Genomic DNA, 7082 nt, shown 5'->3' on the forward strand with positions numbered 1-7082 from the left:
AAAAAAAAACATATATATATATATGTGTATATATATATATATGTATATATATATATATATATAATATTTTTATATATTTTTTTATATATATATTTTTATATATATTTTTATATATATATATATATGTCTAGTGTATATCCTTAGATCTAACTGGTCAGACCCAGATGACAAATTGTATTTCAAGATCCTTTTTTTACAGATCTTGAGGAGGTATGAATAGTGGTAATAAATAGTTCTGCAAGATTCATGCGTAAAGAAATTGAGACCAGTGTAAAAACAGTGTTGGGAGATGTCTGAGATCTGATATTTCCTTATTCTAGATGTATATATTTCCCAAGGGGATATCACATCAAATTATAATTATGATTATAAAGGAAAATTATAAAGGAAATATTTTTTAATTATAAAGGAAATTTTCCCAGGGTCCAAACCATTTCTGTGAACTGTCTCATTATTTTTATAATTCCTGTTGCTTTGAATTCTTTTGCCACCTGGCATCTTGGACTCCTAGGCAGGTTCCTCCAGCCTTGGGCTGGTACACAAAAAGTGGATAACACTTTTACCACATCCTCCTCCACTCCTCCAGCCACTTTATAAGCAGACGTATTGCCTCACTCGAAACAAAAACAAAAACAAACAAACAAAAAAATTGGGCTGTGTTTGAGAAAGATGAACTATTAAGTCTGTGACTTCTGTTTTCACACAGACATCTTACTCTATTTGCAGGTCAACAACCATATCTGTAACAGAGACAAGATATAAAACATTATCTTCCTGACTCTTTCCCATAGACAGCTTCTTGCTCTGTGCGTCAATGATGTAAACTCTCCTGAAAGCCCTTATTCTCCTTAAGCAGTGTGTGAATAACCTAGGCGCTAGCTCAGCATTATAAAGCACAGTCTGAGAGCCGAACTGCAGCAGTGCATGTGTCTGCGCCTTAGTAAATTTGTGAACATGGACTGACTTCTTTAAGAAAAAACTATGCTTAGAAATATTAGGATTTGGAAAGACCTGCCTGGAAATTGAATTATGCCAATATGAAAGCATGAGAGGAATATCCATAAAGTATTATTACACTGGAATTTATGGGCAACAGTATATTAAGAAGGGCATTTAATTTATGCTGCAAAGAATCCGTATACTTTGCAATTAAGTACACAGAAGGAAAGATTCACCTTCATTGAAATCTAATTTTATCCACTTGGGAGCCTGAAAAATATTAAAAGTTATGCTTTTGTGAATCCAGTTATACTTCTAAGATAGGGATAATATTCTCTGGTCCATTCATGTCTCAGACACTCAGCTTTTCTGCATAGATATTGATTGTACATTGGAAGTACATGGCTCTTGACGAACATCTGTCCCTGTGCAGCCTGATCATATCTCTACCTGTGCTGTATGTAATTGTTTAAGAAAACAATGCAGCCCAGAAAGAGTGTGTCTATAGTGGGAATACTGAGGATCCAGACAAGCACTTCAGGAATTTCCTTTGGAATAACTGTAATAGTCATACTTTTTTTTTTTTTTTTAATATTTATTTTTTTAAGATCCAGCCTAAGTACATTCTAAGCTGATTAATTTCTCTCAAGTTAAACCACTACTCACCAATCTCCTGAAAGAAACAAATAAATCAAATATGCTTAGCACTGAGTCTGCTCTTTGACTTTTTTGTAATAAAAGTAAGAAAGCTGAAAGTACATTTTCATTATTTCCAAAAGGCAGTGGTCACTCTGAAAAATCTAGGAAGATCTGCTCCAGAATTTTTGCAACAGTTGTTTCTCACTTCTGTTTCTCCTTCACTGATGCCCATAAGAATCATGAAGCAAGTTTGCTTTGCCTAGGAAACAGTTCAGTTCTCCTGTGTGATTTACAAATAATGCAGCTTAAACAACAACAATAATAAAAGTTACTTATTGAAAAGAATTCAGAGAAGAATTACAGTATTTCAGAAAATATAATTCACTTGTCATATTAATGACATTTGTAGAAATCTCTAAGGCAAGACCAATTTAATTAATTCAAATTAAAAGTAGTTTAAAATATGGCAATGTGTTTTGGTAAAAAAAAAAAAAAAAAAAAAAAAAAAAAAAAAGCTTAGAATCATCGCTGCCACTGTAGGTAATTGAGTAGGTGTGAAAATTAACAATTGAAAAGTAAGAAATGTAAGCACATGTACTAAGTACCCACAAAATATGGTCTGATTTGAAAAGTCAGATATTTTGAAATTAGAGGTTAATTATATTAAAATAACAGTTAAACAGAATCATTATGAGTCCAAGAAGACCACAGTATACAAATAAAAGGTAAATGAACACAAATGAAAATCTGTCTATATATCTATCAAAACAAATGAAGGAGTACAAGAACAGATAAGAAATTGCTTTTAGCGGAGGATTTTGCCAATTACAGAACTAACCAACCATGACTGAATAACATCCATGCTTGGATGAAAGATCACTATCTCAAATCAACTGCTGTAAAGGAGCCACAAATAGCTGTTTGCTCAATTCCGCAATTATATTACATGAGCTGAGCTCATCCCTCCATTCTTCTCAGCGGCCAAGCACATAATGGTGGTCATGCCATGAGGGGCCGCTGTGCTGTGAGGGGCTGCTGCCATGTTGTGCTCACCCAGTGCTGTGTTGCTGCTTGACACCGTCAGCCCAGGCCTGGGGGCATGGCTACGGCTGGGTGCCCTGCACCTTCTCAACCACCTGGGCTGCTGCTTCGGCCTGTCCTGCCTGCTCTGGGCCATCTGCTTCCTCGACTTGCTTGGTAGCCATGGAGGGGCCTTGCAGGGCGGTGGCAAGCCCCTCTGTGGCAGCTGCAGGGCCGGCCAGGCCTGCCCCTGAGGGTTTTGCCAACCCGTGTTCCTCTTCTTGCCCTGTCCCCAATCCAGCTTGGAGCTGCAGCACTCTGTGTCCGGTAGTGCCACTACTGCCCCGCCAGAGCCGCTCACAGCCCAGGAGGTGGCAGAGAAGCTCCTGCCCTGGAGCGTCCAGGAGCTACTGGCAGACCAGACGGTCATGCTCTGCTGGGTAGTGGTAGCAGGTGATCAAATCCCCAGAACGTGTTGGATACTGGACACTGTTTGAACTACTCTATCAAATAGGACTCACCATTTTGCCATCTGAAATCTTAGTGCAATGTTGGAGCCACCACAGAAACATCTTAATAGACATTTTGCATAGTGTGTTGAGTAAAATTAACATGTCAACAGAGGATTCTCTAGCTAGCACAGAAGAAACTGCTGTGCTACAGTGGGTCCAACAGGAGCTGTCTACTACAGGGCACTGGCATCCTTCAGTGCTTGAAGCATGGTGTCATTCACCAAATGTTTGTGGAGCAGGCTCTGATCTGATGGAGTCATTCAGGCTCCTGCTGGTTTCTTGTGCTAATGAGAAGGACAATGCAGACCAATCTGAATTGGAACTCTCAGAAAGTCTATCTGAGCTGTACCAAAGAAAATTGAGTTAAATATTTGCCACAGCTGGGCCAGGAAATAGTATTAATAATAATAATATTAATATGGAAAGAGTCAGAAGCCATCTCCTGAAGACAAGCAAAATGCTTAGACAACAGCATGACTCAGAGAAGGAAACCAAAGTCAGAGAGTCAACTTCAGGTATTTTTGCACCTTGAATTATGTCTTCAGTGCCCTTCACTACAAAACACTCATGAAATGGAGCATCTGTTAGAAGAGATGACAGATATGCTGCACATTTTGTGTTTGACTGAAGACCCAGATTATCTTACGAAGTTTCTAGAGGAAATACTGGAATTGTATATGAATTCTATACTGAGGACCTTTGGAAACCTTCACTACAGTCTGGGTACACAAATACCACCGAAGCTGGCATCTGTTCTGCCTTCAGACTTCTTCAGTGATGATTCAGGAGATTTGATATCCAGAGTCTTTATCATCTGCCCTAACTCCCAGTGCTGTTTGCCTACTCACTGAGGGTGATCAGCTGGAGGAACTGCACACCCAATCTGCCAAAAAGAGAAGGAATAATATATTAGCCACACAGGAGCATGATTGAAGTGTCACAGAACTTGCACCAAACTGAGATTCCCAAGATAGCCAAGACTCCCACCAGAAAGGAGAGAGAGCTCATGTTCTTACCTTGCCACTGAGAAATCCCAACAAACGCTTTTGTAGAAAGGAGCAGTGCCAGAGGTTACAAAGGTAAGGAGGAATCTCTTCAATGAAGGGATACATTCACTGTCAAAAAGGTCTATGAAGAAGATGCCTAGAAGCCAGTCAGTATCTGCTGTGGAAGGCCTAAGAAGCAAATGCTCTGATGAAGGTGCTAAAGATCATTTTAAGTTACTGCCCAAGAGAGTTGCAGAAACACCAGTACATAAACAGGTCTCTAGGAGACTACTTCATAGGCAGATCAAAGGCCAGTCTTCTGATCCAGGCTGTGATGCTGGTGTTGTAGAAGAGTCTCCAGAGAAGGTCATAATTAAAGCAGGTTTAAGAAGAAGTCCATGCATCAGACAACTGTCTTTGAATAGGATCCACTTTGATGTTTTCTATTCTGTGACACACCCCATCTCACAGAATTCACAGCAAGTCCACCACAGACGAGAAGAGAAGAGCTGCACTCAGCAGGATTTAGCAGGCATTAAGCTGCACTCCAAGAGCCCCACTGTCCAGACTCCAAAGAGATTATTTGTTATTTTTTATTTTTTTAGTGAAGTTATTGACCTGTGTAGCCCTGCAGAGAAGCACTTATTTGGAAGGAGGAGAACAAGAAAAAATTCTTTAAACTTAGAAGAGCTGACTCTGTGTCAGACTCCTAGAAAAACACTCATAAATCTGCACAGAAGCTACTCAGTCCTGCCAGTAAAGTACCAAGAAGATCACCTTGCATTCTTCACAGGACTCCACAAAACCTGGAGAAAACTCACAGCAAAAGTCCAGCTGCTAAGCAGACTGCAGCTAAGTGTTTGGGAAAGTACTTCTGTCATCCTGTACAAGGGGTCAAGTCACTGTGTGTGTTAATGGAAAGTAAAAGGCTTTACTTACTACAAGTAATGCCAAAGGATTGTACTCCACAAGAGAAACTTTTCCCTCCTTGCAAAGAGGCTGGCTTAGAAATGCCAGAACATAACGACTGATTAAATGATTCATTACAGAGATGAAGAAAAGGAAAAGTAGTCTGTAGTGACTTACTTCCTTACATCATTCCATTGATTTTCTATGAATTATATTCACCTTCCTTCTGTCTTCCATGCTTGCATAGAATCTGACCAATGTCCACATGATGAAAATGTTTTGTTACTTTTTTATTCCTCTGAAAAAAAGTAAGAAATGCAGAGATTTCGTAATAATTATCATAGCACTGCACTTCTATTATGAAAAAAAAAAAAAAGTTAAAATGGGATTTGCCCATTTTAGCAATCAAGGGAAGACTGGTGTAAGGAATTATCAAATAAAATTTGACACTTTATAAGCCATGTCAAATGCTGCCTTCACAATTGTCTGTCTTAAATCATCTGGTCTCATTGAAGTTTTTGGTTTCCCTAAGAAAAGATGCTTAAAACTCTAGAAATTAAGTCAAACTGACCTAGAAAAAGACTTCTGAGGGTGTGGGGGGAAGGAAAAGACAAAAAGACAAAGGAAAAGAGAAAAAAGGGAAAGCAAAGGAAATAGAGAAAAAGAAAGGTCAGTCTTAACTGTTGATGGATATCCCTCATTGTAATTGTTTCTGAGGGTCTTATTCATCAGTCTTCTATGAGAATATTACGGGGAAAATTGAAGGCACTTCATCACCACAGCCTCCATTCTACTGCAGATGATGCATTTCATGTGCCATACCGGAATCATAAGTTGGACTGCAGCCTAGAAAAATACTTAAGGAGAGAAGGGTAACCGCCAATTATCATGATCAGTTTGAAAATGACAAGTAGATTTAATTTTTGAAAAATGCTGGCACTTCTATTTTATTTATTTATTTATTTATTTTTGTTTAATTTATCAAAGCAGAACAAAATAAAAATATAAGTATTTGAAACATTTCATATTTTTTCATTATTGTTTCCCTTCCAGTATCTTCTCTGAAAATCCCAGTTAGGTCAGAACCACCTTGTCAGCTAGCTGTCTTGCAAGGAACCAAACACTCTGGAGAGAACAACTTTACATACTTGGAACAAGAATAATCAGGAGGGAATTAAATGAGACTAGGAGGTTTGAAGTTACTCCACAATTTATAAATTGAATTGGCTAGTGAGCAATTGGCTAACGGGCAGGGCCCAAAGGGTTATGGTAAATGGAGCTGCGTCAGGCTGGCGGGCGGTCACCAGTGGGGTCCCTCAAGGCTCCATTTTAGGGCCGGTACTTTTCAATATTTTTATAAACGATCTGGATGTAGGAATAGAGGGTATTTTGAGCAAGTTTGCTGATGACACCAAACTTGGAGGAGTTGTGGACTCAAATGAGGGCGTAAAGGCCTTGCAGAGGGATCTGGACAGGTTGGAGAGCTGGGCGATCACCAACCGCATGAAGTTCAATAAGAGCAAGTGCCGGGTCCTGCACCTGGGACGGGGAAACCCTGGCTGCATGTACAGACTGGGCGATGAGACGCTGGAGAGCAGCCTAGAAGAGAGGGATCTGGGGGTCGTGGTAGACAGCAAGTTGAATATGAGCCAGCAGTGTGCCATGGCAGCCAGGAGGGCCAATCGTATCCTGGGGTGCATCAAGCACGGCATCGCTAGTAGGTCAAGGGAGGTGATTGTCCCGCTCTACTCTGCGCTGGTGCGGCCTCACCTCGAGTACTGTGTGCAGTTCTGGGCACCACAGTATAAAAAGGACATGAAACTGTTGGAAAGTGTCCAGAGGAGGGCTACGAAGATGGTGAAAGGCCTGGAGGGGAAGACGTACGAAGAACGGCTGAGGTCACTGGGCCTGTTCAGCCTGGAGAAGAGGAGGCTGAGGGGAGACCTCATCACAGTCTACAACTTCCTCGTAAGGGGGTGTCAAGAGGCAGGAGACCTTTTCTCCATTAACACTAGTGACAGGACCCGCGGGAACGGGGTTAAGCTGAGGCAGGGGAAATTTAGGCTGGACGTCAGGA

General features: G+C 40.5%; 1 pseudogene; it reads left to right on the forward strand.

Moving 5' to 3' along the window:
• The first annotated feature begins 3528 nt into the window (after window positions 1-3528).
• On the forward strand, window positions 3529-5151 carry LOC116488936 (annotated as a pseudogene).
• The last annotated feature ends 1931 nt before the right edge of the window (window positions 5152-7082 follow it).

This window comes from Aythya fuligula, chromosome 4, assembly GCF_009819795.1.
Source record: "Aythya fuligula isolate bAytFul2 chromosome 4, bAytFul2.pri, whole genome shotgun sequence".
In the NCBI taxonomy this organism is placed as follows: domain Eukaryota; kingdom Metazoa; phylum Chordata; class Aves; order Anseriformes; family Anatidae; genus Aythya; species Aythya fuligula.